The sequence below is a fragment of the Talpa occidentalis genome, unplaced genomic scaffold (assembly GCF_014898055.3).
Source record: "Talpa occidentalis isolate TD23 unplaced genomic scaffold, MPIMG_talOcc4v2.1 talOcc4.2, whole genome shotgun sequence".
Taxonomy (NCBI): Eukaryota; Metazoa; Chordata; class Mammalia; order Eulipotyphla; family Talpidae; genus Talpa; species Talpa occidentalis.
The window spans coordinates 38,163,192-38,187,315 of record NW_023602073.1 but is presented as its reverse complement, the minus strand read 5'-3'; the positions used below and the strand labels follow the sequence as shown (position 1 = coordinate 38,187,315).

At 45.5% G+C, this 24,124-nt stretch overlaps 1 long non-coding RNA gene across 1 annotated transcript; it reads left to right on the top strand.

Moving 5' to 3' along the window:
* Positions 1 to 21,728: 21,728 nt before the first annotated feature.
* Positions 21,729 to 23,578, top strand: LOC119252047 (uncharacterized). The gene is made up of 3 exons (XR_005126710.2): positions 21,729 to 22,573; positions 22,693 to 22,896; positions 23,545 to 23,578. It is a non-coding gene; the product is annotated as an uncharacterized LOC119252047 (long non-coding RNA).
* Positions 23,579 to 24,124: the final 546 nt, after the last annotated feature.

Genomic DNA, 24,124 nt, shown 5'->3' with positions numbered 1-24,124 from the left:
CGGTGCCGTCACAAGGGCTCTTTGTGGCGTCAGAGCCACAGGCCACAGCCATTGGCAGAGGGAACCGCCAGCGGTTTCTCAGCCTTAACGAAAAAGCTGCCGCTTAACGACAACCCTTGGAATGCCCGAGAGGCCCTTTCATCTGTCCTGAGCAATCCCGGCCTGGGTTTTGGCTTTTCCAGGCGTCCCCATCCTGGCCCCGCCTTGTGCAGATGCTTTACTGTCGCGCTCACACTGTGGGGAGAACAGCAAACAGGGGGCGCAGGCGGTTGGGCGCGCGCTGGGGAGCTGTCCACAGCCTCTGCCGCGCCCGCGAGGGCCCACGTGGCGCGCAGACCCCTCCTGCCCCGCCCGCTGCTCCCCTCAGCAGTGGATTTCAGTCAGTCTGCCTGTTCTGTTCCAGGCTGTCTCTGGGGAATCCTCTCACCCTCCCGCGCATCTGGCCTGCACCCCGGTGCTTGTATAAATAAAATACATCTTTAAGAAAATTAAAAAAAAAAAAAGGCACAGTTACTGCTGTTGCAATGAACTAGTAAGGTTTAAATTCTAAAATTTTCAAGAGGTAATTTCAGGATTCTTTTTCAGCCTGTCTTTCTTTTTGGGGGGCTGTAATTGTGTCATGCAGTCAGTTTAGTAGAAAAATAACATTAAATAATAATACTATATGCACAAAAGTTCCTTTGAGAAGGAATATACTAACAAATCCAATAGGTCATAACAGTACCAGTGTGCTTAAAACTAAACAAAAATGTTAGGAAATTCAGAATACTTTGTTTTTTAGGTTGCTTTTAACACTTCAACCAAAATAAAGTGATTTAATAGTGATAAATATCAGGAAGTATAAGTATCATTGTTTTAATTCTATGTATATTACATATATCAATATGTGCACTTACATATATATTAATATCTGAGGAAGGAGATTTAGAGAGGCTAATTACTTTTTCCAAGGTTACCTATATATGATATTCACTCAAAAGAAACAATGACTAATTATTGAGAAACTACACTGTACTTTTGTAGAATTGATAGTGTTCTAGTGATCAAGATATAGAGATAAAACTGTTGTGATAAAACTGTTGTGATAAAACTGACTTTTCAGTGGCAGGGAATAAAAGCAATATAAATAAGTTTTAAAATATCCAACAGAGAAATAACAAATGGTGATAGGAACTGTACAAAGGATCGAAACAAACCAATTGAATTTTCAATGCCATTTAGGATAACATCAAAATATGAAACCCATCAGGATATTTTTAATAAAATGTATGTATCTGTAAAGCTATGAAAACATTATTCTTTCATGGAAATGATAAGACTTCAATAAATGACAATATGAACTCTATTGACAGACCAGGATGCATACAGCAAAGTTTGGGAGAAAGCACAATTGCAGAGGGGAGCACAGAGAGGCAGAAAGGACTGAATCACCCTGCAGTAAGAAAAAGGAGGTCAGTGTTTCATGTGGACAAAGGAGAAGGAATTGTGAGACAAGCTCAAAGATATTCACAGAAACTAGTCACTCAGAACTTCCTAATTCAGGGGGATGGCCTGACCTTCAACTAATTGTGAAAATGGAGAGAGGTGTTGGCGAGTGGAGTGAATTGAATAATTTGTGTTTGAGGAAAATCTCTTTGCATTGGGGAAACTAGATTGTAGGAGAACAAGATGCAACAGGGAAAACAACGGAGAAACTTGCAGTAGACAAAGAGAGAGGAGTGGGTCAGAGTGGTACTTTGCTTAGGATGTTAGCTAATAGGGCTGATTTGGATGGATATAGAAAGTGAGGGAAAGACAGAAATGAAAGATGCTGCCAAACTTTCTATCTTGAGCAACTTGGTAGATGTAATTGCTATTTGCTTTTTTTTTTTTTAAAGATTTATGTATTTATTTATACAAGCCCTGGGTACAGTCAGAAGTGCGGGAGGGTAAGAGAATTCACCAGAGCCAGAGCAGAGAACAGAATAGGCAGAGTGACGAAATACACTGCTGAGGGGAGCAGCGGGCACAACAGGAGAGTTCTGTGGTGCCATGTGAGACCCTCGCTGGTGGCCAGGGATTGAACCGGCACTGCAGATTCTGTGGGCAGCTTCGCAACCTAGTACTCAACCCCTGCGCCACTAGGGGAGGCCCATGCTTTTTTTTTTTTTAAGTTTTATTTTTATTTGCTGAATTCAGAGAACAAAGAGTAGAGGTTTGGGTAGATGGAAGATTGGTGTAGTTGAAGAGGTTAGGTTCCATCTTCTTTTATAAGAAATCACACCACTCTATCTAACAAAGATTATTGATATAGAATGTTGTGGGGAAGAATCAAGGTGGAGGCCCTGTTGCAGGGGTGAAAGAGTTCACCAGAGACAGATGGGAAATACCAGGCGAATTTATTGAAATACACTGCTAAAAGAAGCAGAGGGCGAAACAGGAAGGGTGGACTGCTCAGAGTTTGGGTCCCAAGTCTCTACGCTTTAGAACCATTGACTGGTTAGGGTGACTAGTCTTGGGTGTGTCCTGACTGATGATCTGAATCAGCATAGAGGATCATCAGTTCTGGGCCTCACCAGCTTAAGGTCCATGTTTCCATGGCAGTTCCATCCACTCCCTTTATCATTCCAGCCTCCCAAACTTGCCTCTGGCCAAGGAGTGGGGGCTTGGTTTTCAAATTCTTAATGATACCTTGACAGACCAGAGGTGCAGGGGTGAAAAATTTCACCAGAGGCAGACTGGAGAACAGAAAAGGCACATTTGTTCAAATACACTGCTAAGAGAAGCAGCTAGGGAGACAGGAAAGATCTACAAGTGAAGAAAGATTTTGGGCTCCCTTTTATAAATAGTTTTGTCAGTTTTGCTTTGGGGAGTTAGTTTTGGGCTGGTTAGTACAGGGGTGTCTGATCCTGGGGGCTTGATCTTTGACCCAGAATGTGTCCTGGCCTTGCCTCCACATTCCTGGTCAAAGGGATCCATCTTACGGATTGGGACCCAGAGCAGCCTCATCAGTTCTCTCTGTGTTCAAGCCTCCCAAACCTTCCTGCTGGGCAAGGGGTAGGGGCTTAATTTTAACCTTATTTAACACTACCCCACCATTTGGTTTCTGTTTTTCTGCCACAGTGGATAATTTCCTATATGCGATTTACATTCCCTCTTCTTGGTCTTCACCTGTCTGCATCCATTAAATTTGGAAGTCTCTACTGACAGAAACAATTCAAAGCATGCACTTTATGACTTAACACTCTTATATCAATAAGTGTCAAGTAAATTACCAAAAAGGGAACCCCAAATCCCCAAAGGCTAAACACGGAAGCAATTCTACATTTTCTTAAGAGAGAATTTCTGACAATTAAGTTGTAAGTTATGGTACAATCAAAAGAGCAAAAGGGGGTTGAATTGGGTTGCTTTATTTTTTTATTACTCATTCCCTGTCAAAACCATGTTTAATTACCAAATATTAAAACATGAGCCCATCAAATCAGCAAAAATAGTATAAATTCTGGAAAAAGGAAAGAAAATACTGTGATTTCCAGAGAAAGGATTATGTTGTCACTCCTGCAGTATACATCTGGCCCAACACGGGTGTCAGGGTTTCATTTCATAAGGTTAAAAACTAAGCTCTCACTCTTACCCCACAGTCATGTTTGAGAGACTTGAGCAGAGAAGGGCATCAATAAGGCTGCCACGGGAACTGGGCCGCTAGACTGACCACCATGGCAGATAAACCAGCCCAACTCCAGGAATGCAGAGGCAGGGCCTGCACATGTGTCTGTGTCAAGGGTCTGCACCCAAGAGCAGACACCCCAGCCGATAACCCGTGCAAACTGGCTCCCCAAGTAAGAAACCCTATGGAACCCTAGTGTAAAAGTCTCAAATCCTTCACACACAGCTGTATAGCTCCCTCTTGCCCCCTGTTCCCTTGCAGGGTATTTCAATAAATCCTCCTTTTCTGTTCTCTACTCCATCTCTGCTGCACTCTTACACCCCCATACCTCACGCCTCCCCCAGCTATGGTTCCACCACAAAGACTGCTTAATAATGTTTGTTCCACTTAACGAACTATCCAATCATCGCTTATATCACTGACCCTGAATTATTATTATTTCTGATATAAATGTTATTAACAGCATTAGCAAGCTAATATTGATGGGGCAATTAAAGATAAATTCACTGATTTTCAAACTCTAAAAAGTTCCCTTATTTTCTGTAGATTCAGAGACCTGATAAGGGAAGAAGAACACAGGCTCAGATCTCTTTCTTCACCCTCCCTATGCCAGAGAAGCTGCGCTTGAATGTTTACAAATCATGACTGTAGAACAAGGATTGACAAATTTCTCTCTCCTCAAAGAATAAATATTTCAAACTTTATTTACCATATATTGTAGTTCCTTTTGCAACTACTAAAATCTGCACTACAGCAAGGAGATAGCCAAGGACAATTAACAAATGAATGTGGCTGGTTTTTCATTGTATTTACAAGGTTGAATTTAGCCTGAGGTGTCATTTTCTTGTTCTAAGGAAATCATTTCCCTTTTCTCCACAATTTTACATCTTTGGGTTTGCTCCATGAATTTTGAAGTGGCTGGAATTTAGGATGACTTAGGAAATTTGCATCAAAATGTGGGTCTTTGAGCAACCCTCATCCATCTTGGAGATTCTGACTCCCATGTATTAGAGCAAAAACTGTAAAGAACACACAGCAATCAGAATAAATGTCCTCTGAAATTAAGACCTTGAAATGTCCCTTCATAGGCCATCAGTTGATTCCATTGTTTTTAAAAATTAACTGCTGAGGGAGAAAAAATTTAAAAAAGGAAAAGTATGAGGATTGCATATAAGAGAGCAAGTCAAAATATCTCAGAATAGCTTTTACTTTTTTACATATATATACAAACGGAGCTTCGGAATTATCACAAATTTCATGAGCTCTAATAAACATCTTTGTGTTTCACTTCATTTTCTTTTAATTTTTACTGAAGTTCCACTGGTTTGTACCATTATATAGCGATAGGTTTTGGTGTACATTAAAAATTAACATTTGAATAAACAGTTTCTATTCTTCACCATACAAGAACTCCTTCACCCAAATTCCTCAGCCCCTTTTCCTGTTTCCCTCTGGCAGCAAATATTTTGTTCTTACAGACTAAGATGTTGTTTTTGGTTTGTTTTGTTTGTTCATTTGTTTTGTTTCTCTATCATCCATATAGGAGTGAAATTGTAACAGGGTGGTCCCCAGGAAAGGGGGAGGTTCCAGGTTCCCACCCCACCCAAGGGAGGGTGGAGCTGAGCAGGGAGAGAAGAAGCTGCAGAGGAAACTGAGGAAGGAAGGAAGCAGGATGGAGCCAGAAGGAGACCCAGAGGAGGCACGTAGAGCAGAGAGACGCGTGAAGAAACCACGCTTGCCTTTTGGTCGTGGACTGGGTGACACAGATGTGGGCGAGAGACCCGTGGGGAGGTGGCAATGGCGGTTTTTGTCTTGCTTTTGATAATTTACTCTTTTCCTTCCAGACTTGTCTGGTGGTTTCTGATCCTTTTCTATGGGTCCCCACTGGAAGATGCCTTAGACCTGTGGCAGGCTTTGGGACCTTATTCTGGGCCAATCCCTTTTGGATGGACTTTTACCAACAAGGGGACTGGTAACATTGGATACTTTATTTAGAAACTATAGAGACACACTGCAGGGGGAGGGGGTGCGGGGTGGGGGGAGGGAGGGAGGGCAGGGAGAGGAAGGACTAGAGTCAAAATAAGGGGGGGTGCAATTGTATTGGGAATATAACCAAAATGAAAATGCATACATTGTGCCAAGATGAAAAATGATGTAAGAATTATATAAAATAAAATATTTAAAAAAAAAGAAACTGTAGTCTCTGCCTTTCCTATATTGTTTCCTAATTGTATTGAAGTTCCTTCCCAGTAAAGTCTCATATGTTTGTGGTGATGCGGAGGACGGCAGAACCCATTTAGAGCAGGTAGGTTTGTGGTGTCTGGGCTGCCCTCTCCTTGCCCTGTAACAAAATCATATGGTGCTTTTATTATCCCTCTGACTTATTTTAGATAGCAAAATATAGATACTCTAGGTCAATCCATGTTGTTGCAAACAGCAGGATTTCATCTTCTTTATAGCTGAGTAGTCTCCCACTGTATATATATATATATATATATATCATATATATCACTTTTTTTTTTTTTATCATCTATCAGTGGGCTCTGAGTTTGTTTCTCTGTCTTGAGTGTTGTGAATAATGTTATGATGAACATGGTGTTCCATATATCTCTTTGAATTTAAGTTTGTATATTTTTGTGGTAAAGCTTGACAACTAAAGAGAAGTCAGCTAGCTGGGTCATGTGATATTTCTTTTCTTAATTTTGTTGAGGGATTGCCACACTATTTCCATGATTAGAACAGTTTAAATTTGTAACAACATCTACAAAGAATTTTTTCTCTCCACAACTTTACCATCACTTGTTTCTTGTCTATTTTGATAATAACCCTCTTAACAGATAGGAGATGATCGCTCATTTTGCTTCTGATTTGCTTTCTGAATAGGAGAGGAAGAACACACGTTCATGGGCCTGCTGCCATCTCTGTCTCCTGTGGACAAGGCGCTCTTCAACATCTCTGTCCACTTTTCAATGGGGACATTTGTTCTTTTGGTGATGAGTTTAATGAGTTCTTTATAAAATTTCTATATTAAGCCCTTGTCTGACATATGTAAGTATTTTCTCCAAATCATTCGCTTTTTTAATGGTGGTTTCTTTCACTCTATAGAAACCTTTTAGTTTAATATTGTCCCATTTGTTTATATTTGCTTTTGTTTCCTTTGCCAATGTAATCCGATTGACAAAAGTCATCTCTAAGGCTGATTAAGGAACTGTGTCATTTTTGTTTTTCTGTGTATTTTGTGATTTCAGAACTTATATCCATGTCTTTACTCCACTGTTGGTGGAAATGAAGACTGTTTCCTTTCCTAGAAAAGTAGGATAGGTATTTCTGAAAATACTAAAAATAGTTCTACCTGATGATCCAGCAATCCCATTCTTAGATATCTCTCTGAAGTATACAAAACCACTAATATGAAGGGATATGTGCACTCCTATGTTCATTGTAATAGTATTTTCAATACCAAAGTGATAGAAGCAACCTAAGGGTCCAACAATAGATGAGTTGGTTACAAAAATATGGCGCACAACACACAAATACTACTCAGCTACTAAAAAAACCCCACCGGATTAAATCTTCCTCTTTGCAATAATATCGATGGTACCAGAAGAGACTATGACTCACAGAATTAGCTAGAAGAAAGATAATACCAGGGAGAGTAAATGGTTTGTCCACAGATCCAAAACTATAGCCTAACTTGAAAATAAAACAAAAATCTCTTACTTAGAGAGACCAATTTTCCATCAACTACTTAAAAATTTATGGGCACAGAATGACCTACATCTATTTCAAACATAGTGTTTTTCATTAGACTGTTATTTCATTGCAATCTGGTTCAGTATGCAAACTTGTAACATAAAAAGGTAATGAAGGGCTATTTATTAAAAGAGATGGATAAAAGGGATCTGAAAAGCATTATCCTTCAGGGCTACCATGTGAAACCCTGTCATTTGTTATTTTCCATTTTGTTATAATAAGAACGAAAGGTTAAATATTTTCATATTAGTTTTTACTTTGACATTTACCAAAAAGAGTCTTTTCAATTTCAGAAAAAACTGTTCATATTAACCATGTAGTATATAGTCCTTACACATGCATACCAATTAATTTAAATCTAAAACTTGCCTGTGACATGATTCATTGATCAGTAAAGACACATTCATTTTATATTAAATTCTATATGGCCAATGGTGCAGTGAGAAATTATTGGGAAAGGGGCCACGCTGTTGGCTTTGAGAGTAAGTCTCAGCTCTATCACTGCTGTGGCCTGAGTTCAATTCCCCACGAGGGAGCTAAGCCACATAGGGTGCAGCAGCCTTCTCCTGTCATGCCTGCTGCTCCCTGGAGCAGTGTATTTCAGTACATCTGCCTGTTCTGCTCCCCACTCTCTCTGGTGAATCCTTTCAACCACTGCACCTCTGGTCTACACCCCAGTTCTGTGATGCTTGAAAAACATACATTGGAAAAAGGTGGCAGTCTTTGTTTGGAAAGTCTGCAAAGCAGATCAAGGAGAAAAGACTTTAATGAGAAACTATTTGAGAATAGTACAGAGCAATATGATGAAGGGATTAACATGGTAATTCCAACTAAAGCATAAACTAACTGAAGTATAAACATTTTGAGAATAAAGCAGTCAGCTAATTCTGTTACATTACATTCATTTATCAACTCTTAATCAACTTGCTTCAGTGTACTTCTGCTACATTGTCTGGTCCACAAATCACTATACAACAGAATACAACTTAAATATATGAAGGGAAACTCCATTATGGAAGTTTGTAGATGGCTCACAGCTATTCCATGCAAACACAGTTCGGGGAACCTCCCCTCAGGAAACCACAGGAAACAAAGTCTCTACAAGGGTGTTGCCACAATATGCCCCCCGTGGGGCAGAGGAGTGTGCACGCATGAGCCACAAATTCATGGTCCTCCTTGGAACCCGGGTCCAGGTTAGTTATTTAGGCTTATGAAACAGGACTTGGGCACTATTCCAAAATGTGCTATGGATCAAACCATGGCAATACAACCCTGCATTTCCATTACATTGTGAGTGCTCCTGCATCAGGAAATAATCTCCTCTTTTCACCACCATAGAGAACACTTGATTTTCCTAGGGCTACAAGAATTAAGGAGTGATGTATTACTATCTCATCTATTTCTTTCTCTACCACTGTTCCCTATTGGAATGGCATTAAAATTAGCCAAATCAGACTGGAAAGGAAAGGAAAACAATGAAATAACTGCAGGGGACATAATTTGAGGAACATTTTCCAGGACATAATTTGAGGAAATTCAAGGATTTTCTATATTACTGATGCAGATGTTGGCTACATAGATCAACTGAGGAGCAAACATTTTCTTACCCATGACCTAGATGTGGTATAAATGGAATTAGAAATTTCCTCCATATCTGAGGATTGGAAAGCTGATAGTATACCAGAGACTATGATTCAACTAAGAGGCCCACATAGTAAGACCTCCGTAATGGATCATGGCTTTTAGCAGTAATGTAAGCAAAACACCCAAAAGCAATAATTAATATATATATGCGTGTGTTACACTAGTTTATAACACTGTATAAATTTTTGGAGTACAGCTTCACACCTATTAAAATGTGTAATTCCACACCACACACACCAACAGAGTTCTAATGAGCCTCCACTAACAGGCTTCCCCAACACCCCCCCCCTCCAGGATCAGGTCCTCCTGCCAATTTGTGTCTGTGCAAGCATGGACTTCTTTCTTTTCATATGTGTGTGTGTGTGTGTGTGTGCCCTCACCCCACTGAAAGGAGGACTCTGGTGAAGTTTTTCTTAGAGGTGACCCAAGAACCCCCATCTGTGACCCCAACACCTCTCCCAAGGAAACAAGGAAAGTCTGAGAAACTGTCATCCAGGCAAACTGGATGGGATTATTGGGCATAAAATGGACATTAGCAAAAACGAATTAAAGTATGGCGTTTAGTTATTATGTCAACATTGCTGCATTAGTGGTAAAAAAAAAATCTGTACTCATGTAGGATGTTAACAAAATGGAAATGGTGTGGGATAAACAAGACGTGTACTGCCTTTGCAACTTTTCTGTAAATCGAACAGTATTCTTTAAATGTTATTTTTTAAAATACTCTCAATATTTAATAGGTTATATAAAGAAAAATTTTTTTTTTCCAGTTTTCCCAGGTATCACCGTCCAGGGACTGGAGAGAGGGGTTCTGGGAGAAAAGCTGGAAACCTCACACACAGGGCAGGCTCCGGAGTCTCCTCTCCTCTGAGCCCTGCTGCTCTGACTCCTCACAGAGCATCTCACCCCCAGGTCGCCACCCTCCAGCATCCCCAGCTGTGCCCACCTCAGCCCCCGCCCCGTCCTGGCGGCGCCACCAAATCCGGAGCAGCGCGGCAGCGCCCCCGTGTGGCCACAGGGCTGAGCACAGGAGCCCAGAGCCGCCCTTTCTCCTGCTCAGCCAGGCCCTCCCCAGGCTCCCTGGGCCCCCAGCGGCAGGACAGGGATCTGCTCACAAGGGGGCGCCCAAGTCCAGTGTCAGGTCAGAAGTCCCCAAATTTTCTTAGTCCTATGGACAAAGGACAAAAGCAGGTTTCCAGGTCATTACAGCTGATTCCCAGATTATGGGCTGATCCCCAAATATAGAGGTTCCTTCAGTCTCGTGGATCCTTGGACTCCAGAGTCTCTGTACTTTGTTTCTGCTTCTGCTTCCAGGGAATTAACATTCAATTCTACCCAGGAGCCCAGGGCCTCGCCCAAGAAAAGGACAAGGTTCCAGGAAAACACCAAGACCCGGGGCCAACCACCATCCACGTCTTGCAGCAGGGGGAGCAGGAGTGATCAGAGCCGGGGAGAGACCCGGGGAGCTGGTGGTGGTGTGTGGTGGATCATTGGTGGAAGGGCCGCACCTAAGAGGAACAATAACTATAGAAAGATGACCCACGCTGTAAGGAAATAAATAAATAAATATACATCTTTTAAAAATTCTCCATCCCTGAATGAGGGGAGGTTGAGGAGAGCCCCCAGGGCATGACTAGGAAGACGGGAGGCTCCTGGAAATGGAGCAGAGGATGAAAATGGGGACTAGGGGATGGGGCCCAAAAGGAGTGGTGGGGGCACCAGGAAGGGTGGGGCCAGGAAGGGGCAGCATCGGGGACACTGTGAGGGGAAGGTCTGTGTGGGTGACGCGGCTCTGGCTGGGGCTGGGAGAGTCTCTGTCTCCCCTGGTGGGACTGCAGAGGGGCTGGAGCTGTAACTGACCAGGGAATCACTTAAGTTCTGGGCCTTTCCTGTCCGTGCAGGGCTGGTGTGACTCAAACACGCACACTCAGGCTGATGAAGGAGAGAGAGGAGGAGAGGACAGATGGTTAGGAGGAGGCCCCCATTTCCTGAGCCACAACATCCTCCCCAACTCCCCAATGCTGGGGTGGCAGGGAGATTCCTGGAATCAAGAGGAGGTGATTCAGGGAATCAAGAGGAGAAAGGCCTGTGCTGCCCTGGAGGGCCAGCCCTGGGGGCTGATTCTGGGGCTCCAGGGCCCCACTCCCTGCTAGCAGGTTAGAGTCAGCCCTGCTCACAGCTCCAGGCTGCTGACAGCCCCTCTGTGCCGTGACCCTGCAGACACCGCTCTGGGGATAGTATAAAGAAAACAAAACAGCAAAATTAAATGGGAATCTGAAAACGGTAGAACTGATTTTTAAAAATCACATATTTTGAAGGACACTTCAGAGGACGTGGATTCCTTGTCTGACAGCTCATTGCAATCAGGACCTTGACCGTCACGTGAGCTACTCTGGCCTCCACTGTTTCTTGTGAGAAAACAGCCACTGATCACTTTATCGCCTGAATATTTTACTGGTTTGTACCAAATCTCTTCCTCCTTTGCACCTAAAACAAAGATCTGGCGTCTCCACAGTCTCTGAGGGGGAGGCGGCAGGAGGGGCCTCACTCAGAGGCTCCAGCTCTGGGTCCCACGAGGCTGCGATGGGGACGAGATGTTGGCGGATCTGAACGGCCGTGATCAGCGTGGAAGGACCTGCCTCAGAGCTCCTGCATGTGGCTCCTGGAGAAAACCCTCAGGTCCTTGTCCTGTGGGCGTCCCCTTAGCTGAGGGTCCACCGTGTGCAGGGAGTCACCCCAGAGAGGGACCAGGAAGGGAGCCCGGGCGGGAAGTCTCAGCCCCTGTGAGCCTGACTCTGTGACGTGGCGCGTCCCTTCTGCTTCATTCTCCTCACGAGGAAGAGCCAGCAAGTCAGACACACTCACGGGGGGAGCTGTCTCCCCTCCTGTGTATCCCAGAACTGGTGGAAAATTGAAAACCAACACAGTAGACCTTCTGGACACTCATTATTTCCATTCTGCCCACATAAAAAATAAGCTGCCTCCCACCCAAGGCCCCTAAAGTCTCTCCCATCACAGAAGCAGCGTGATGTCAGCATCTCACCGTGTGACTCAGGACCACGCAGAGGAGGCGCCTTGAGAGCATCTGTTCAGTGAAATTGTCTGTGCTCAGCTCCTCGTGGGCTAGGCAGTTTTCCCATAAGCCCTTGATGAAGATACAGTGGAGGACAGACACAGGGCAACTTGTAGACCCATTTTTTAATGTTTTTAAAGCAAATTTATTGAGATATAACTTTTGGCCATTTTGTCATTTGTTGAAGGCTCACCTGTCATGTCCTTTTGGTAAGTGCAGAGCAGAGCAATCATCCCATACTCTACCTTGAGAACATCTCCATCACCACAACAACCTTGTTTCCTGGGCCTGGGCCCATGGGCACCACCCCCACTTTCCCCTCCCCAGCCCTGGGCAGCCAGAGCCCACTCTCTGCCTCTGGGGATGGGCCAGGGAACTTCTCTCTAAACACATCCCAGGCGACTCCGCTGACACAGACCTGCAGTGGACATTTGGGGTACCCTAACCCAATGCATGCTGGTGCCCAGGAACATACTCCACAGGGTGTTAAGGTCACAGAGAACCACATGACCCCACCCAGGAGGCCCTGCAGCCTGGGGTGTGTGAGGAGAGAAGGGCTGCAGTAGCTGCCTCAGAGGGGGCCAAGGGCAGAGCCAGGGAGGTTCCTTCCTCAGCAGGAAGGGGACATGGGAGCTGGGTCTTGAAAGCCAGATGTGGGCACAGGAACAGAAGTGGCTCAGGGAGCTGATGAAAGGCCGGCTACATGACCTCAGCAGTGACTTTCTCCATGTGACCTTGGAGATCCCTCCCCAGCACTCTGTGAACTGGGAAGTGATACTGTCCTGACACCCCTCCCCCACACCCTCTCAGAAACAAGGACATGGAGACTGAGGGGTTATGGCAGTGCCCAGGTCAGAACCCCAGCCACCTGGCTAATGTCTGGGCCTCTGGACCGACACCATCCTCCAAACTGACCAGGGGACCAAGGAGGCAGTGACCCTGGAGCCCTCACCACCCGCTCCAGATACCACACATTTCTTGGCTGGATTTGACTAAAGACAAAAGCGCAGTAGTAAGTCATCATGTCATCACCCTTCATGGAAATGAATTGAACTCACCAAAGAACAAGACACAGAGTGACTGGTTGTACCAAAAACAAAACCCAACTTGATGCTGCCTCCAGGAGACAGGATCAAAACAGCCCCACTGCGGGAGACAGGTATAGGCCAGGATGCTTCAGGAGCTGCCCAGTGTGGACAGTTCACACCCCCACTGCTGGAGAAGCCAAGACAGGATGAGGATCCTGCAGGCGTGACTGTATTTTTTTTTATACTCTTCTTTTTTTATTTTTTAACTTCACTTTTCACTTGTAAACACTATTTGCTTTCCCCCACCCCCTCAGGTGTAGTCCCCATAGAGTTTCCTTCTCCAAGGCACCCGTGCACCATCACCTCAGTCCCCTGTGCTCCTCCCTCCCTCCCTCTGGTCCTCTGCACACTGGGGATCAGAGAGAGACTGAGACAGGGACACAGAGGAATGGGGCAGGGACAGAGAGGCCGAGAGGGACAGGGACACACACAGAGAGTGAGATGAGGACAGACCAAGAGGGGGAGAGAGAACATCAGAGGGACATACAGAAAGAGAAAGGGAGAGTCAGCCAGTGAGGACAGGGAAGGAGACAGAAGAGGCCTCGCTGGCATCAGTCACTGTTGGAGTGGACACCCCTGCCTGGGTGGCCTCGTCCTAGTCAGAACCCAGTCCCAAGTCGATACAACCTCCAGGCAGGTGGGCAGGTGTGTGAGCAGGCAGGGGGCCCTGAGAAATCTGTGGCCGGCAGGTGTGCACTGTCTGTGGCCCTGGCACCTTGACTGGGCCCGCAAGGCCCTGTAGGGCACGGCCAGAGAGGAGCAGGGCTGACAGGCACACTGGGTGGGAGGACAGGCACCCCGGGTGGGAGATGACTCTGCCCCCAGCAGGGCTGGCCAGGCCTGGGTGAGGCATATGCAGGTGCCCTTCCCCAGGTGGGACCCTCCAAGTGCTGTGAGCCTGACACCAGCCTCCCCTCCAAGGGCAGCAGAGAGGAGTGACCCACTCCCCAGGACCGCCCTGGGACAGGCTCCACACTCTGGAGCTCCTCTGGGCCCATGGGAGACAGGAGCCTGGAGTTGCCGATGCTGCAGGGCCTGCTCCCTGGCAGGGAGGATGAGCCAGGTCAGCAGCCAGAGACCAGAGTGCCCAGCAGGGGCCCTGGCTACGTCTCGCCATGTCTCGCCATCCAAGGGCTCAGGGAGGCTGTGCTGCTGTCAGTGTTGTGGGCTGGGCCTGGCATGGAGGGTGAACAGGAAGTGGCCCAGGCAGCCATGGGATGGGGGGGGCATCTGTCTGAGCAGGAAGTCCAGGGAAGGGGACCCAGGAAGTGACATCACCTCCAAAAGATGACAGGGCACACATGACCTCGGAACCCTGGTCCCCAGGCAGTTGGTTCTGAACCAAACCTGACCCAGCTCACTTGCCTGGTGGGCCTGGACCCGGCACCATATTTTGTTGCTGTTTGCCCAGGTCTCCCTGCAGTGGACCCAAAAAATTTCCCTGAAACTCGTGTCGCACTCTGCTGAAAGGCATGAGGAGCCTGTGTCGACGTCTCTGGCCAGCACCAGCACTGCCCCTGAGGAAACTAGGGGGGCCCTCGGGACAGGTCAGGCCACGCCAGGGCTCTGATGCCCCCACCCCTCCCTTCCCCCTGTGAGTGTGGGTGTGCGAGCGGTGAGAGTGAGTGTGTGCGTGCTCAAGGAAGGAGGGTCTGGCCCACCCAGGAGGTGGGTCATGTCTACACCAGAACCAGCCTAGCTGGTGGTGGGACCCAGAGAGTCATGGCTGCTCCCTCTTGCCCCAGCTGGTTGCTACCCAGCAGGTGTGTCTGTTTGCTCCCAGAAGGTGTTCTGTGTCCAGGAAGGTGAAGAGATCCAGAGAGTGCATTTCCCCGACTGTCCTCCCACAGCCCAGTGTGGGATCTGTCCCAGCACAGAGCCCTGGTTGAAGTGTACCCGCAATTTGAGATTGGGGCGCATGTCCAAAGGAACTGGCTGGAGTACACAAAGCCCCTGGAGGAGCTGTCTGAGGGTAAGTGGCACAGGCTGGTGCATGGGCCCGACTGGGCGGGGTAGGGTCAGGTGCCCCTTGGAGGAGACCACACGGGCTAGATTCGGACCACGAGCAGTATGACCTGGCATCTGTAGCTGCCGAATTTGGGGAACAGAATCCCAGGGGCCCCCTATCTTGGGCTGGTCTCTGCTCAGGGCTCTAGCATGTGGTCTGTTTGCAAAGGCAAGTGGCAATCTGGCATGTGGCTGATGGCCTGTCCTCTTGCATCCTCAGCCCCTTCTCAAGGAGCACAGCCAGGCTTCCCTGCTGCCCATGGGACAGGCCAGGAGACCAGCCAAGTTGCTGATTGGAGACAAGCAGACACTAGGGGTCCTGAAGGGACAGGAGAAGCCGCTCCTGCATATGCTGTTCCAGAGCAACAGGAGAGCCCAGCAGGCCTGCTGGGTCAGACAGACAATGCCCAGGATGCTGTAGGCGTCCTGGGCACTCTGAGCTCACTAAACCCCTGAATAGTCAGCCTGAAACTCCCCAGATTCCAGCAGGATGTCCCCAGGCTGCTGAGCTAATACCAGCCCTGCTGGGGAAACCAGGCCAGGACCTGCAACCTGTGGGACAACCTGCTGGGCACAAGCAAACACCACCTGTTTGCAGGGAGCCAGGCCCTAGCCAGGCCCCAGCAGGGCAGCTGGCAGTGGTGTGTTTACACCAGCCCCACTGTGGGAGACAGGTATAGGCCAGGATGCTTCAGGAGCTGCCCAGTGTGGGCAGTTCACACCCCTCCTTTCTGGGGAAGCCAAGACTGGTGCAGGATCCCGAAGACTTCTTTGAGGATTCTGAGATAAGAGGAGTGCTCTGGGAGGAACCAGACAATGACCAGGATACTGAACCCTATGGGGACAGTGCTGAGCTCACTCCACCCCTGCGGGACAGCCAGGCCCTGGTCAGGAGAATGCAGCCTATGCAAGAGCGTCCTGAGCTCAAACCATGCCTGTGGGAGGAAGCCACTTCTGGCCAGCATCCTGCAGGTTCAAGTGAGGGTGCTAAGCCACAGCAGCCCTGCCTGGGGAACCAGCCCCTGCAGGGATCCTGCAGCACAAGCAGAGGGTGCTCACCTGATGCCATTCCTCCAGGGTCCCATCCCTGACCCCTGTCCTGCCTGTCCACCTCTGGTGCAGACTAAGCACCGCTGACCCCAAACCTCTCCTCACCCACCTCCCTAGCCACATGTCCTCGTTTAACTTCTACTAACCCTGCACCCACAGACACCTGGCCCTCCTCTTGTAGTTCAAATCTTTGTTTCCTAATTGATTTCAAGTTGTTTTCGTTTTATTTCCTCCAGGATTTCTTGTTCATTATGGAAATACTAATAAAGTTTGTTTTGTATCACCCAAGTTTTTTTACTCCTTTTGAGTCCAGTTCTGTCATAGTGCTGGCCTCCTTCTTGCTATGGCCTTGCAGAAGATCTACAACTAGTGTAAACCCTTTAGTCAAACCACTCACTGCCCAGGCCCCTCAGGCCCTGATTCCCTCACATGCCTGTTGCCTCTATTCTGAATTCTACCTGGGCGTTTTACAGAGAAGGAACCAAATAAGTGGTGACCTGGGATCTTCCCAAGTACACAATAGAGGTAGTACACATGGTAGGTGTAATGCAAATTTGGTTTGTTGGGCCTCCCTGGTGTCCCAGGGGTGAAGTCTCAGCGCTGTTACCACTGAGGCCTGAGTCTAGCCCAGGCCAGGGAGCTGACCCTCCTAGGGCTCAGCAGACTTCTGCTATCTCACCAGATGCTCCCCTTAGCAGTGTCTTTCAGTAAATCTACCTGTTCTGCTTCCTACTCTGTCTCCGGTGAATCCTCTCATTCCGGTGTAGCTTCAAGTCTACACTCTAGTTCTTCTCTGCAGAAAGAAAAAAAAATGGGATGCTCAATTTAAGTTAATTGGTAGGGTTTTGCAAATGAGCAATATCTATCAAATCAGCCATATGTCATTACATAAGTATAATCAAGAAATCATTATTAATGTCTACATCAGTCCATGTTAGGACATCCATTTATAAGAACATATGTTTTAGGAGGAAGATATTAAGATTAGAGATGTAATGGGATATCCAGGGCTACAATTTCATTAAATAGCCTCACCCAGGAGCGCCCAATGAGACAGTGAGGAGTGGCAAGAGTTGCAGGCAGTGCCCTGATGACTTAATTTGAATGGTGGCAATGTTGACCTCCCTCCGTTATGGCTATAAAATAGACTCCTGGCAGTGGTTTGTGACTTTCTGAATGATTCAGTGCTGAGAAGGAGCAAGATGAGAAGGTGAACGTCAAAGGAAGTTAGGAATTGAGGCATTTTTGTCCATGGGAGTGGACACAGGGTGTAAGACCTTTGTGTCTCATGTGAGTCCTCACCTCAGAGAGCACCTCCACAGAGAATGTTCCCTTTGTGTGGACAACAGTGAACCTGTCTCCTTGGTCACCCCAGGGCTGATTCAACAGTCCCTAAAAAAGTCATAAAATTGAGATCAAGAGTGATTTGATCATACCTGAGTCCAGAGGCATGAGTTTCTTCTCATCATGGGTGATTCATCAGTCACTGCCACTCATGAATGCCCAGATTTCCAGTCAAAGAAATCACAGCCAAGCTCTTGCTGTGATAACATCACTTAGTAGACCAGACAGCTACATGGTAACAGGTGCATTTCTTCACCCAGTTTACCCTGTTATGGAGAGTGATTTGTTCTCAAGAATTGACATCCATTCTGGATGTAAGATTCCCTTCCCTGACTGCCAGCATCTCTATTCAAGAGCCAACAGATTGCCTAATTTACCAGCATAGAGCCTATATAACATTGCCTCTGATATATAACATGTGCCTCTGGGCACATTTTATGGTGAAATAAGTATGACATTGGCAGCACGTCTGCAGGAATCACTGATTCTACCATACAGCATGTCACCTGGGAAGTTGACAGCATAATTGAAGGAGGAGAGACATTAAAAACTTTTAACATTTTATCTTGGGCAAAACACTCTGTGATGGTGGAAGGCAGCTTTCAACATGTGTTATACACATTGAAGTAATGGCCAATATATAATCTGTGTACTAATATCGAGAAAGCATGGATCCTGGAACTAAGAGGTGAAAGAAGGACCAGCCGCTCTCACCATTACTCCTAATGATCCACTGGAGGAATTTATCCTTCTCACCCTACGCCTTTCACCCTATTAGATTAGAGGCTCTCCAGGGACGTGAGGTGGGAGGTTGGGAGGCATACTTGTACCAGCAAGGTTCTTCAGGATTTGATGTTATATCTACTGCCTACGCATTTATATTCCTTGAGCCAGTGAGCCACAATGAACTCTATTGTGATCGTTTTCAGGATAATTGACCCTGATTACTATGAGGAGCTAGGGTTGCTGCTGCACAATGGAGTAAGAAAGGAGCACACGTAGAAACTCTGGAGATCTGGGGCTTCTTGCCAAGTTGAAATACAAACAGCCCATGCAGAAACCATGTCCTGATGGGGGTGAGGGACTCAGCCTCCAAATCCACAGGGATGAAGAATGTAGGTTCGCTCCAGGGAGAGGGGAATCTGGAATGGGTGTGGGGGAAAGAGACAAAGCACATTGATAATGGTGTTGTGACCACATGCATTTGTGTAGGCTTGGCCCATTAACTGAGTTTTTTGTAGAGCTTGTCACTGACCACCACATCAAAGACCCTCTGACTGACTGGACTCCGCAGAGGGCGTGAGAACATTTGAGTGGTGTAAGGAGTAGACTGTATGGGACATTTCTCAGGCCTCATGTCTTCTATCCCTTCAGTTCACCTTTTTACTGCTATAGTTTATTGTTTCATAGTGAGCAGTTTCATGCAGGTATAACCTTCCACCACCTTAGTCCAGTTGCACCTTATTTGTCACTTTCTGCCTCAGGTCCTTTCTGAAGCCATTCTGTGAGATGACTGCTGCACCGGTCTGGCACCTGCTCACTCATGTACAACCTAGGAGAGGGAATTAATAGCCCCTGTGGCGACCCTCGATCTATGGGAGATAGAAATCAGCGAGTAAATAGGTCCCTCCATCTTTCCTTCCATCGGTGGACAATTCTGAGGTGTATTCCACATAGCTCCTTAGAGGGCCCCACGGAGATTGAACCCCAGTTGCCCATGGCAGTACCCAGGTCAGTAAAGCACCCTGGTATCAACTTTTCTTCCACTCCCTGCTTTATGTTTCCTGTTCCCATGGTAATGAACCCAAATAAACTATTTGCATGCAAAACCTCAGGTTTTTTTCTGGCTAAGATACGTGTGTTACTTGGGGAAAATGGAGATGGGGATAAAGCTGCTGATATGGGTGTGGAAAGGTATCCCAGGAAAATTATCATTTATGCTAAATGCTGTTTATGTAAAAACACATAGATATGTAAAGAGATGCATGCAAAAATGTCACCAAAATATTAATGCTTATTATTATGGTAAGATGACAAGATAATTTTTATTATATTTTTATATTTCAAAAGTTTCATATTTTATAAATGGTTTGAGTTGTTCACAATGAATGTGTGATATTTACATAATATAATCAGAGAAACGCAGTAAAAATGGGAGTACAAATAATGAGACAATAAATAGATCTTTGGGCCAAGGTGGTATTTCTCACTTTAGACATCTACACATAAAAATCTTTTTTTCCTGAAGCCAGAAAGCAAACCCTTCCCTATAGAAGTAAATAGAAGTTTTACCTTGTCAAAACAAGTGTCAAGGCATGAGCAGAGCCCACTAGTTGCATAGCAAGGGCTGGACTTCAGTCTGAGCTCCACTGGAACCTCTTGCTATCCTCACACACCATCCTCCAACCTTGCTGAAATCACATAACTCCAACTCCCACTTGGAGAAAAAGAAAAAAATGTCCTAAACTCTTAGGCATTTGGTATTTCCTCAAAATTCTTACTTATGAGCAATAACAAGAGTAATTAAATTGGCTTATTTGTTCCAAAGGCTGATTTGGGCCCTGTGAGGAATGATGGCATCTATTTACAATTTTCTTTCCTCCGCTGTCCCTCCCTCTGATCCACAGTTTCAAGTCTTTTATTTATAATTGTCCTTAATATAGCTTGGTTCAGTTCCTAACTAGAACGTGCACTGGGAAGGAATTGAGACAGTATTTTTGAGAGGTGGGGAAAGTGATTGAACTCCTTTTATGAACTAGGATTTGAATTTTAGAAAATATAGGCAACTTTCTATTTCTTTTTAAAATTTTTTTATTTATATAAGAACTGGAGTATAGTCAGAGGCATGGGAGGGTGAAAGAATTCACCAGAGACAGAGCAGGGAGAAGAACAGGCAGACAGACAGAAGACACTGCTGAGGGCAGCAGCGGGAGAGGCAGGAGAGGTCTGCCGTGCCATGTGGGTTTCTCCCTGGGCGGCTGGGAATCAAACCCACACTGCAGAGGCTGCATACAGCTTCACAGTGCAGTGCTCCACCCGCTGCACCACCAGGGAGGCCCACAACTTTCTATTTCACATCCCTCACAGAGGAAATCTTCAGGGTGAAGATTCTAAGTATGAAGGATTTTGAAATGTGTACTGGAATGAAGAAGGTTGGGGAAATCAGTTCCAAAATCATCAGGTGACAGCAGCTTCAAATATTAGTAAATCCTGACTTGAGAATTGAAGAAAATTTCCCACTGGGGAAAAAAAATGGAATGAAATTTGATACTTGGCACTTGATTCTACAATCCAGAAGAAAGAAAAGGCAAACTTTCTGCAAACATCAGTTTAGAGACTTAAGCACACCAGAAGCATCTTTTTTTAACTTCAAGATGGATGCTTCTACCACCCCGTGGCGATTAAACAAACTTATGAACACTCTTTTAAGTTCAATGTTCTCTATTGAAAACCATAACTTATAAGACAAACTATCAGGTCATCCCCAAACGCCGGGTTTTCCTTAAACCTCAGGTTCTCACCATCCCCTGCTGCTGGGGGCTTTGTTGGCCCAGTCAGATAAGGTACTAGCAAGCAGCTAAGAAAAAGGGCCTCACACCGTGGGGCTAAAGATTTAACATCCCTTTGCTTGTTGTTCTTGGTCATAAAAAGAGAAAAATTTATCAGAAAGTATATTAGGCAATAAATTACACGTATCAGCATATTGTAAGTGAACAGCACGGAAAATTATCTGTTTAGAAATTAGTTATTAAACAATTTGGCCCACTTGACAATGGGAGACAATTTATTGTACATGCCTGACAAGCAATCCAGCACAACAATTATAGAAGGTCCTTCTATTGCCTTCTCTTGAAGCTTCTTGGGAAAGTTTTTTAATGAAGCTATTTGAGTTAAGGAGTTTCTAGGTAGAAAAAGTTCTGATAGTTGAGTAGCAGCCGGTCCCCTGGCTGAAGGCCATGCGAATAAGAAAAGTCTTTTCTTGCTTAGGCTTTAGCTGATAGGGGTGTCCTGGCGGCTATCCACTGTCTTAGGTTATTGTTTAACTGAAACAATGAGTTTTAGTGTAAGGCTTAGTTTTTTATTAACCTTGAAGGTTGCCTTCTTACTGAGAGCACGTAGTGGCCAAAAGTCTATGGAAAAAAGGATGCACTGATTGTTTCTGCTTTGTTTCTATGCACATGATATTGTCATCTCACGGCTTGCTAAAAAAGTATAAAGAACCTGCTGAGTCTCTCGGCAGAAGATACTTGCACCTCATCCAGTGTCAGTGTCTCCTCACTGCCTCATCCCCTTCCCCTCAGTCCTTTTCGCTGCACCTAGACCGTCTTTTCCTTTCAAGGACTTCAGACCTGACATTTTGCTGAAAGCTGGTCTGCGGCAATCCCCCATTCCACATGGCTCCTTAGAGGGAGCAAAGAATAAAGTTTTGCCTTACCCTAGGCCTTAGCCTTCCTTTACCTTGTCAATAAGATGTTCTCAAGGCATGGTCCTGTTTTGAGAAGGCAGTGGGTGGGGCGTTCTGAGCTCGGGTGCCTGAGTGTCTTAGGAGGCCTGTCTTTAGGATAATGCCAGGTTTGGGATGAGCTAGCCACCCGGATGGTGGAGGTTTCCATTTTCGTAATATTTTAATGTTATTTAGATATCCAAGGGCTCCAGGAAGCTTCTAGGGAGCAGGAAATGTCCTCTTGGTCTTGGTCAGCGGGGCAGTGGTTATCAGGTTTATAAAACGTAAAAACCAATTTTCATGCACTTGATTATAAATAAGATATATTTCAGTTTAAAGCGTTATTAAAAACATATACCTTTAAAATGTTCAGTGCCAGGGATAAAACCTCACACTGTTCTCCTCATGACTTTGGACTGTCACTGCAAAAACATTGACTTCTCCTAAGAGAAAATTAGAACTTAGAGAAGAAATGGATATTTAATTGCAAGATATTTTGATCGGAGACAGTTATTTCCATTTAGGTGATTCGTTTCTTTTCCTTTTTAACATCACATTTGATTTATAGTTGATAGTACCTTGGAATGCTATTTAGTTATAAAACTGGAAATGCTTAATTCTTGCTTTCTGGCTCCTTTCTTAGGACATGACTTCCATGACCGTCCTTGGACAACCTGCTGACCATGCTGCAGGCCACTCTTGGCTGGAGCCTGCAGCCTGCATGGGGCAGTCCCGATGCCAGTGCACATGGCGGGGAGCCTAGCGGCAGCTGGCTTTTGCTCTCCTCCCCACCCATGCACCCTGGGCTCTTGAAACAGAAGAGGGTGCTCTCCAGACCACGGACCAGGTATGTATTTCCAATTTGGAATTGTTTGCTTTTGTTAAATCAGTCACTCTTTGGCCGACCTGCAAAAGCTGTTTTCTTCTCAGGGTTTCTGTTTTTGTTCACCTATGAAATGAAGGAGCTGGTCTGACTTAAATCACCTGGAGTGATTTAACCCAAACAAGAAAACAGGTGCTGTAGCAGACAGTGTTCAGTGCTTTGGTTAAAGAATGTCCGTCCCTTAGCTTTTTCATAGAGAGCATGTTTTTCAAAAACACATGCCTGGTGCAACAAGTTTCATCACCTCTACCTCACTGAGTGGCACTCAAAATACACTAGCTTGGCAACGAGGTGCTGTGAGTATGCTCTGTATCTTGCCCATCCCTCCCCCACCCCTCAAGTCATCCACTCTTTGTGAGAATAACTGAAACCATTGAGAGTTATTATTATTATCAAATGTTTATGAAATAATTTTGACCACAAGATATTGCTAAAAATACATATATAAAATATAAATGTGTATATATAAATATATGTATATAAATATATACAAATATGTGGGTGTATACAGAAATTCCTATTTCTCCTTCACACTGCTTTCCCCAATGACGTCAATCTTTGTGGAACCATCATTTCATAACATGATTACCCTTCCCCACTCTTATCCCCCAGCCATCAGTCTTGGATTCTGAAAAAATCCTACTCTCAAATGCAGCATATTTGCAGCACAAGAATGAGAATCTGAGAATAAGAAGCCTTTCCTGGTTCCTGAGCCACAGCTTATTGTCTTTATGTGATATGGCTTCTCAAGGACATAAAAAAATTCCCTCAAACAAAAGCCAATGGTTTATTTATATAAAGTAGAGGCAATGAGCTCATGAATGCATGCATTTGCTTATTATTCTTCCTCGCAGAGGAGATGGATGGATGACTCTATTTATCTCTCTGTCTACACATCTCTCTCTCTCCATATGCAAAGAAAAGTGGTTTAAGTTGAGGAAATCAGTGAGGAATGATAGGAGGACTTGGTTGAGATGTGGGAAACTGAAGACTTAGTCCCAGCCCTGCTTATAGAATGAACTTGGCAAGTCATTATCTGAGACTTCATTTCCTCTACAATGAGGGAGGAAGGCTGGGGGGACGTGCAGTCAGAGGCTCAAACTGTACAACTCTATGGAGTGACCTTGACAGGCTGGGCTTTCTCGGAAGCTGACTCCATGAAGGGGCTTAGCAGGAAGGCTGCTTATTCAGG